Source organism: Fukomys damarensis, unplaced genomic scaffold (assembly GCF_012274545.1).
Source record: "Fukomys damarensis isolate Sample0158 unplaced genomic scaffold, DMR_v1.0_HiC HiC_scaffold_16, whole genome shotgun sequence".
In the NCBI taxonomy this organism is placed as follows: domain Eukaryota; kingdom Metazoa; phylum Chordata; class Mammalia; order Rodentia; family Bathyergidae; genus Fukomys; species Fukomys damarensis.
This window is the reverse complement of record NW_022900928.1, coordinates 131,387,798-131,397,816: the sequence shown is the minus strand read 5'-3', so window position 1 is coordinate 131,397,816 and position 10,019 is coordinate 131,387,798. Positions and strand designations below refer to the sequence as shown.

General features: G+C 54.5%; 1 long non-coding RNA gene across 3 annotated transcripts; it reads right to left on the bottom strand.

Annotated features, from left to right (window-relative positions):
* Positions 1 to 3,827: 3,827 nt before the first annotated feature.
* Positions 3,828 to 9,126, bottom strand: LOC104863608. Of its 3 annotated transcripts, none has more exons than XR_780624.2 (4): positions 8,876 to 9,126; positions 7,777 to 7,874; positions 6,730 to 7,065; positions 3,828 to 4,298 (listed from the first exon to the last, which is right to left on the bottom strand). It is a non-coding gene; the product is annotated as an uncharacterized LOC104863608 (long non-coding RNA). The 3 variants fall into 3 exon arrangements; XR_780623.1 differs by lacking the exon at positions 3,828 to 4,298 and adding an exon at positions 4,484 to 4,900; XR_004517382.1 differs by lacking the exon at positions 3,828 to 4,298 and adding an exon at positions 4,484 to 4,859.
* Between the last annotated feature and the right edge of the window lie 893 nt (positions 9,127 to 10,019).

Sequence of the window (10,019 nt, the reverse complement as noted above, 5' to 3'; positions counted from 1 at the left end):
ACAGTGAAGGCTCACTCCCCCCGCCCGTCCTGCCCCAACTCTTTCTTTATGCTGTGACTTCTGTGTCTGGAACGTCAGCAGAGCCCTCCCGTGGACAGTTTAACAACTCTAATTTGCTGTTCCTACAAAGCAGCTTTCCGGGGGAGACCATTATGTCAGCTTTGTGCCTTAACTGCTGGGTTTGGATCCTGCGAGCTGAGGACTTTAACTGAATCTTTTAATCACATTTTATGTGATAATAGACTAGATCCTGGTGCTGCCAAGAGAAAGGAAGCCACATCCAAGTCAACGTATTCAAGAACGGGAGACAAGGCAGGAAGAAGCAGGGCCACGTCGTCAGAGGAGTCCCCTTGGGACACCCTGGCTCCAGTGCCATGCATTTTCCGAAAGCCCAAATCTAAATGTAGCCAGACTCTTTCCAGCAAGATAAGGAGACTCCCCTATGCCCACAGACGTCGTGCTGAGAATGACAACATGCATGCAGAAATGTGGACGACGTGGGATTCACCACCCAGACCGAGTTCAACAAGCTTTCGCCTTGCCACCACATTCGCTCCGAACCTTCCACGGTAACTGAGGCTACTGTGCGACATCCTCCCGCTCGGCGTCTCCACCCCAGACCTGCCGCCGTCGTGGCAGCCGATGTCTCGAGACATTTGTGCACAACCGAAGCTCGTGAACAGCCCTTCCGCTGAGCCCGGGGCTCTGCCTACTTGGATATTTGCCTCCGACACTGGGCCCCGGAGATTTCTGACTCCTTTTCTGCAGATGAGGACTCCGCTTTCTGTCCGATAGCCACTCCCTGGCAAGACGATCTTTTCTTCCCAGGGCTTTGAAGACACTGCTATCACCTCTGACCTGTGGCTCCCGGGATGCCTCTAAATCCACACTTTTTAGCATAGTCGTCATTTGTGGTCCTCAGAAAGCTTCTGCAGGCTCCACTGCTCCCGTCTCCTTCTCTGTGGAAAAGCCGTGACCATATCTAACTTTGCTCTTGCCTCCGTGGGATGCCGTCCAGCATTATCTTCATTTCTCTTTATTCATCTTTCAAATTTCCACCTCTCTGAGCTTCGTCGGGACTGATTTCTTCAGTTCTATCGCTATTTTAAAACCCCCTCGGCTTATTATTTACCACATCAAATCAGCTTTTATTTCAATAATTATGATTATTTCCAAATTTTGAGGGCTTTTTTGTCCACATTGATCTTGATTCCTAATCACGCTCTGTTGTTTTGTAACTCCCCGTTCTTGTTTAGAGTTAGTTTTACTTCCTTTGCTTGTCTAAGGATTTGAAAGAGACTATTACAGGCCTTCTAGTTTTGTCTATTTTCCTGTTTGCCTTTTAGGTGTTTACTTTCCCACTGATGTCTTTGTGGCATTCTCCTGTGGCGTCTGGTTTCTGGAACACAGAAGAGTTCGTTTGTGTGCCCCTTGGTGTAGAAGTTGCATTCTTTCTCCCCCGGGTACCTATTTTATTGTCCCTGCAGTCCGATTCCCCAGAGCCCATGACTAGGGAGAAGACCCGAGGCCATCAGCCTGTGGCCCCCACTTCAGAAGCAGCGGTGGCTCCGTAGGGAGCAGCATTCTCTGCCACGAGTCTGTGAGCCGTGAACGGGCAGATGCCCTGTGGCCACCGTCACAGGGAGACTGAGTGGCTGGGTGTCCTTCAGGCACAGGAGGACGACAGCGGCCCCTCCCCTCCTGTAGGTGTCAGTAAACCCAGCCCAGGGATGCAGCGATGGCCCCTGTACCCAGTGGGTCTTCCACACCCATGGGTTCTGCACCTTCAGGTCAGCTGACAGCGTGGCGAAGACATGCAGGGAAAATCTGTATCTGTACTGGGTGGGTACAGACCTCTTTCTTGTCCTTCTCTGAACGTGACAGTAACAAGCATTTGCACACTACTCACTGGGCGTTTGCACTGTCGTAGGCATTATAAATAATCTATGGATGATTTGTACCTGGGGCATACTGGAAGCCACGCCTGTAGACGCAAGGCATGGCTGTGCAGTATTATTTCCCAGCTTTTGTGGACCTAGAATCCCCTACCTGGACTGAATCTGGTCTTCTCTGTTTTTCTCTCCCACCAGCCCCTCGCGGGATCCCCTAAGAGCCCCCTCGCTCTTCTTGTTAGCTGGAGCTCATCCTGTCCTTCCTGTCAATGGGCCCTGCTGGGCCACGTGACCCCCAACAGCCCAGCCTGTCCTCTGGGCTGCTGTCCAAGGGCGCCTGGACCTCAGCACTCCAGCCAGGGAAGTCCCTTCCCCGAGTTCCGCACTGTGGACGTCAGGGGCTCCAGCCTGTGCCTGGCGCCTCCTCCTGGGCTGTCACCAAGTTCTGTTCTCAGCCTGGGTCCCTCCACCACACTGGCTCAGTCCCGGCCCATCAAACACACCTGTAATCTGCCCTGTCTCCGAGGGCCCTGCACGGCTCTCGAAGCTTCAGCGGGCTCTGCAGGGCCCTCACGGTCCCTGTGCCACGGTATCCACTCCTCCCCCAGTCCCCTGGGAAATCGGCTCCTTCACGGAGCACGACCTTCGTGCTGTCTCAGGTGTCTTCCAGGGCCACTGTGCCGCACACCTGCACCTGCAACTCATCTTCCCTCTGGTCCATGAGCCTCCAAAGGGCAGCATTTGAGTCACTTTTCTTGTCACTGGGACAAAATGCCTGACACCCACAACTTAGGGGAGGAGAGGTTTATTTTGGCTCACGTTTCAGGGCAGGGGTGGCCAGCGCCAAAGAAGAAACTGTGGCAGAGGGGCCTGGCGGAGGAGAGATGCTCACAGGGTGGTGGACAGGAAGCAGAGGAAAAGGCAGAGCTGAGGAGGGGTAGGAGCCCTTGCAGTCCACGACACCACCAACCCACCTCCCGCTTCAGGCTTTGCCCCTCACATCCCTTTAAAGCTCATGACCCCATGATCCAGTCACGCCCCCCCCCAGTCCCAGCTATGAGGGCAGCAGGCCTGGGAGGACATCTGGCTCTCACCGTAGCAGGCAGGCTCATTTCCCATCTCTGGGGTGGAAAACAGCCACGGGGTAACGCGTCCCCTCTTTGCTCCCTTCAGCCCATACGTGGAAATAGCCAGCAGGAAATAAGCCCTTGTGCCCCAAATCCGGGTGTCTTCCTGGTATGATCTGTACTCTGACTTCTTTGGGGGCTGTGCTGCTGCGTGCAACAGTGAGACATTGCACTGATGATAGAAAACCAAGGGATAAAACTCAGACAGGCACAGGATGAGCAGTATCTCACTATTCCAAGGCCAGGATGCAGGCCTGCAATGCTCGGACTTGAGGGGCCTGGGCAGGGGCAAGTGGGATGCCCAGGGAACACAGGGGAGCCCCAAGGAGATGCTGTCACCATGAACACCTGGGTCCTGTTTGTGGAAATTCATCCCCAGCCCTACACTGCACTCATTCGTGGGCTGGGGTCACCTCCCTGGGGCCTCATGCCTTTGGGGCCACCACAGCTGGGTACCTGGATGCAGCCCTCGTCATAGCCCAGCTGTGACCAACTCCAGCCGTCTCTCCTGTGGCTGACGGAGGTGACAGCACCAGTGCTGGGTTTGCACCCTGTCACTTGGCCCTTTTTGGTCCCCTCGGTGTCTCAGCACCTCTATTAATAAACGTGGCAGTGCACACACCCAGGACGCCTCGTGCTGCCTCTGTACCTGTGCTGCCCTATCCATGGGAATCAGGCTGGGTGAGCAAGGGATATCTCGTCCTGCGGTGCCGGCCACACCAGGACCCAGGGTTCAGGCCACACTCCAGTGTTTTAGAAACGTTGCATGGATGGGTGTGATCGCTAGGTTTACGTCACCGACGTCACCGATTTATTCCACAGACAGCAAAGAATAGCCCTGTGCCTGCCTTTCTTTCTTTTTTTCTTCTTTCCTTGCTTTCTTAATTATTTTGAGGGTCTCACTAAGTTGCTAATTTGCCTGGGCTGGGCTAGAACCTGCAATGCTCCTGAGGGTTGGGGTCACACGGCCACCACCGAGCTGACAATGACTTCTGACTTCCCCGTGGAGAGCTACTGTCTTCTCCATTTACTCCTCCTTCGTTCATGTAGCCTCAAGTGCCGGACCCAGAGGGTCCTGAAAACACCACTTCTTGCTTGTTTGCCGTGGAAATCCTCTTTCGCAGACCATTTAAGGCCTTTGCGTCCGGAGAACAGTGGGATCCAGTCACAGCTGGTGCTTCTCGGCCATCTCTGTCAGGTCGAGGAAGGACTCTGCTGAATGTCCCTCTCCCTTTCCTCTCCCCTCTTTTCTGCCTTCCCTCTGTAACATCACAGCCACCTGCAGAGGGGAGGCAGGAACAAGGAGGACATCGAAACACTGACCTCAGGGGCAGGGACTTCTTTTCTCAATGAGATCGTAAAATGGTAAACTTGAGTCCCAGGTCATGTCTGAAAGCTTAGTAAAAGACATCAACTTTGGACTCCATTTTTTAAAAAAAATATTTAATTGATTTTTAACTTCCGCTTGTTTTGAGTTTAGCTCTCGCTGTGTTGTCCAGGCTAGGCAGGACTCCTGAGCTTGGGATCACCTGCCTCAGCCACCAGACCGGCTTCACTTGCTTTTCAAATGTGCCTTCCTCTGCTAAACAGTGAGTGACACCCACTGAACGCCGGGGATAAGAGGTCTTAAACAGCGGAGGGCTCTGTAAGGCAGGCAGCGAGATGCCAGCCCACAGCAAGTGCCCTCGGCTTCTGAGTGTGCGGAGTACAGGAGCGCGGGGGCCACTGCCTCCCTCTGCTGGGCCACCATTATCCTGTGTGCGGCGTGCGCCCTCTGGCGGTCGGATGAGCACTGGCGTGGTGAACAGTGACCTGGTGCCTCTGTCTGCGCCATTCGACCCTAAACAGGAAGGGGCTTCTCGCCATCCATCCCCAGAGAGACTGAGGAAAACAGAGGTTCAGGTTTAAAATGCTCTGTACCTTTTCCCCCCAGAGATTGGCTATGAAGTTAAAACAATGAAGATGGTGTCTTTAAAGATGTTTCCACCTTCATTTGGGGGGAAAACAAAAGAATTACATTCCTTTGTCTCACACCCCAGCTCCTGTCCTCTCCGCACACCCGTGGAGTCCACGGCCCCACAGCCAGGCGGGGCGGGATCAGAAACAGCTCGGACAAAAGCTGTACCCGGTTCCCGAGATAACACCAACAGTTGTTTGCACAGCATCTGCTTTGCTTTAGGCCAGGAGGGCCATCAGAGATTTGTGCAGGGAAGCACAGAGGGTGGCATTTTACACTGCGGTTTGAGCAGCCTCTGATTTGTGTCTTGGGGGTTCTGGCTGCCCGAAGGGGTGCGGAGGGAACCCGGCGGTCCTGGAGTCCAATGGGGTCCTCGGAAGCCCCTGCCATCACCCGTGCCAGGGCGGTCCTTTCCACCGCACCCACACCAACCGAGTACACTGGGCAGGGACCCGTTCCTGCACAGCTCCTGAGCCTCCTGCCAGGGCCCTTTCACCGCAGACTGACCCTGTGCACGGTTTTGTGCAATTCTGACTTTATTAAGGGCGTCTTGGCCGGGGCAGGGGGTGAGGGCCGAGGGTGCTGAGCCCCGCATGCTGCCTTGGGCGGCAGGGAACCAGCACGTGGCTCCCCCTCCTTCTTTCCCCCACAGCAGGATCAGGTTCTGTCTCCCAGGCCCGTCTGACCTGCACATTTGCTCCCAGATGCAAGTTTGGTTGCTCGGTGCTGTCGTGCTCCCTCCCGTAACCTCCCAGCTCGAAGCAGTGGCCCCAGGGGTGACCTCTGTGACTGGTGACCACAGGGCCACACCACCTGTCCACTGAACAGACTTCAGGGACAGCAGGCATGGGTGGCACCTGGGTGCCCAAACGGAAACCGGCATCTCCTGTAGTCCATTGGGAATGAACCGGGGTTTAACGGAAATGACACTGAGTTTGGTGAGTTTTGCTGGGGCTGGCAGACATCCCCCCCAACACACACACACCTTGGGAGTCCTGCAGAGCTGAGGGCCACTGGCCTGGGTGTTGCCTGCCCCGCAGCTGTTCGGCCCTCACTGCCCCGGCCTCCACCACACCCCTGCACACCGGGACCAGTAACGTCCCTGCCTCAGGCAGACCAAAGGAGCACTCAAATAATAAGACTATGAAGATGTGTGTGCACAGCACGCTGAAGACGGAACCCAAGGCCTTCACCCTGAACCATGTCCCCAGCTGTTTTTATTTTTTGATTCCTAGACAAAAGACTTGCTTAGTCACTAAGTTGCCTAAGCAGGACTTGAACAAGTGTCCTCCTGCCTCAGCCTCAGAGTTCCGGGGTTACAGTGTTGGCCACTACACACTGCTGATTTAAAAATATATTTCATCAGGGCCGGGGATTTAGCTCAGTGTTTCCACTGCCTGCCTCACAAGCACAAGGTCCTGAGTTTGATCCCCAGTACCAAAAATAATTAAAATATAAATATATATATATATACACTTCACCATCGCCTTTGTAAATGTTTTCTCTCACTCACAAATGCAAATACTCAGAAATCAGAAATAATAAAAGCTCTCCCTGTCACTAAAGCCATATCTATTTGGGTGAATTTTCAATGTGCAGTCTCAGGTTCTAGTCACAAGGATCACACAGACCTCCCCGTGTGTGTGTGTGTGTGTGTGTGTGTGCATGTGCACGTATGTGATATAACTCTAAACACGACGGTACAGAGTCCCAAATCAACTTAGATTCAGGGCCCAATGCGTTTCACACTCACCTGAGAGCTTTCCCTGGCTGCGTGTGGAAACGCGTGTGCACTTTTCGAGCTCACACCTGCGCAGGAAGGAGCCCCTGGGACAGCGCAGCCAGCACCCGGCTCTCCGCCGCGATCCCGCGCCTGGCCACCAGGAGGCGGCGATCCCCGCGGGATGGAGCCGGCAGGCCGCGCTGCAAGGATTGTTGGGGATATCCCACGTCCTCGTCAGGGAAACCTAGTGGCTGCCTGCGATTATTTTGGCTACGGAGTCAGCATTCAGGACCGAAGAGCCATCATCCTGGTTCCATAAGGCGGTGAGGGGGCGTGGAGACCGCCGTGCGTTTAGTCATCCATGCCCTGCATCAGGGTACAGGACGTGTCCAGCGCTGAGCACGCGGTGTTACGCTCAGTCCCTAGGAGCCCTCCCCGGTCTGGACAGGTCAAGTGCGGGTGCCCAGCCACGTGATCACGAGTGTGCAGCCCTTCGTCACTGCCTGGCAGAGGGGCCCCGACCACTGTCATCGTTCCAGCGCCTCGGGTCTCACACGGGCTGCCGCTGCTCCGACCACACCTGCCTTCCCACCACCTTGCTGGCTTCCCGCAGGAATAGCTCCTCCATCTTCCAAGTCCCTCCTTCACCCTGCCTCGACTTTCCCCTTTCCGGCTCATCACTTCTGCATACCTAGTCCGGGTCCCCTGGGGCCCTTCTGGGCAGGTCCCCGCTTGTCTCCCCCCTCTGAAGATCAAAAGTCCCACGGGGGGGGCAGTCTCTGCTCACCCAGAAGTCCCGCACCTGGCGTGCTTCAGGAAGTGCTCAGGACCCTGAGCCCCGCCCCGGAGCACGGGGTGGGGGGTTGGGGGAACCCCTGGAGCAGGGAGGACCCAGGGGGTACAGGTGAGGGTCAGAGCTGTCCCTGGTGAGGTTGCTTCAGGCGCAGGGTGGCTGTGGGAAGCCACAGGCCGCCTGCTCCCCTCGCAGGATGGGGTGGGGCTCCCCTCCCTGCTGCCCGCCCAGCTTCCAGTCCTGTCATAGGGCCTGCCACCCTGGGAGCTTCGCTGCTCTCTGACCTCTTGGAAGCAGCCGGTCCAGCAGCCCAGCAGTCACCCCACGGGGCCTCTGTGTCGCGAACCGGGGACGCAGAGCAATGTCCAGCAGTGCCTCAAACCTGAAAGAGCAGCGGGGTGGAGATGGGGCAGAGAGAAAGGAACGACGCCAAGACAGGAGTCTGATCAAGGCGGAGTTTATTGCCAGCAAGCATCAGCCTTTTAAAGCAAAAAACCACAAACTATTATGGGATGGGGTTACCATAGTAAATGAAAGTTCACACAGGAAAAGAGCAAAGAGGCTCAACAAAAACAACCACCGTGGGTAGTAGTAACCCAGACAACCACACATCTGAAGATCAGAGACAAGAAACTGCAACTTTCAGGAATTCCACAAAGGAAATGCACCACCTGCTAAACTGGAGAAATTTAACAAACATGGAGTTACTAAAGTTAACAATACTTACAACTAATATTCATGATTCCCACACCTCTGCCTCCTGCTGCCCACACTTTCCTCCTGGCCTGGGGCCCACACCTCTCTCTGCTGTTCCTTTCCCCCAGACCGAGTTCAGTGTCAGAAGAACAAGGCCTTGCTGGGGCTCCCGCCTCGAGCCGGGCTTCCTCACACCGGGGTGAGGGGCTGCTAGATCCTGGGGGGCCATGGGGACCTGCTCCTTAGTTCACTCTGCTGTAAAACACGGGCCTTGGGAGTGCCTACTTCTCCAGTTAGATCCAGGAAACCAATACTATCACACACCACCCAAGGCTAGGTGACTTATAAAGAAAGAGGGTGACTTTAGCTAATGGTTCTGGAGATTAAAAACCCAAGCAACTTGGGTGGCTGGGGAAGGCCACATCCTGTGTGGCAGAAAGGCAGAGGGGTGCAAATAAAAAAGGGCAAGGGGCCAAATTCCGGGGGTGACTGACCCATCCCGCAAGGGAAGCCCTGATCCACTGATCGGCTGCCCCGAACCAGTTCTTCCCCCAGCCCTGCCAGTCCGTGGGTTGGGTGGGGAAACGCTGAACCTCAACGCTGGGCAAAATCAACAATATTCGCAAGGCTATTAGAACAGAAAGGAAATCCTGTTCCTTTTCTTGTCAGCTACTCCAAAGCACTTACGGTTTACTCTGTGGAATCCTGGAACAAATCAACTGAAAGGCTTTCAAAAGTTGGTTCTGGTTTTAGACTTCCCCCGCATAACGACTATAATAACGCAATTGCAGCTCTATAGGATGACTTCGCAACCACCTTGTGCCGCCTGATCCCTAGGACCGGCCCAGCGGCCTACAGCCTGGAAACTGAGCCCCAGCTTTGCCCTTTGTGTGGGAGAAGGTGTTGAAGCCAGCCTTGAGGGCAGCCATAACGGCCCCACAGCCCCGCCGGTAGGGAGGAGCCTATCAGCAGGGGGAGGAGCCTATCAGCAGGGGCGGGGTCTACATTGTGCTACTTAAAGTGATGGGGGAACCCTGGGAGGCAGGGTCTGCCCCAACCCTGAAGCAGCTGTAAGAAGATCTCCAGCCCCCAACTCCTTTAAGAGTAAAGAATCAGGGCCAGGGATGTAGCTCAGTGGTTGCACTGCCGGCCTTGCAAGCGCCAAGGTCCGCAGTTAGATCCCTGGTACCAAAAAAAAAAAAAAAGGATCAACGTCTGGGGGCCGGGGAGATAAGACAGAAGAAATCAAGCTAGGTAGAAAGTTAAAATTGTAGTTTTAAGCAAAATTGAAGCTTTGGGACTCAGAAGTAACTTAGGTCTTTCTTTTCGGGGAACTCACTAAAAATTTCCTGAGTCTAGAAGACATAATCTTGTGTGCTGGGCTCTGGGTCTAAGCCATGCCTTTCACCTATGAGTCGTGCCCCCTCCAAATGGCCCCATCCGACCCTGTTCCCAAGAAAGCCGCACAGCTGAGCAGGCAGGGGTGAATGGTTTGCATTCGAACACAGACCGGGGGCAGCCTGGCAGGCAGGGGACACACCCAGAGTCTGAAGACACCAGAGACCCAAAAAGGTTACAGTGCACCTCTCCAGACCATGCATTCTGTCCTCCTACGGTGTCCACTTTTCAAGCTCTGCCTCATTTTACCTCTTTGTGCCCACTTTTTAAAAAAAAATTTTTTTTAAACTCAAAAGAGGGGTCTGGAGCACACCGTATGATTGGGCTGGCAGAAGTGTTGTTTTGAAGAGGAGTACTTTAGTTTCCCTGATAATTAGTTCCATGTTTGACCCTCTAGGGGGCAATTTGAGTTTTTACTTTTTTTTTTTTTTTT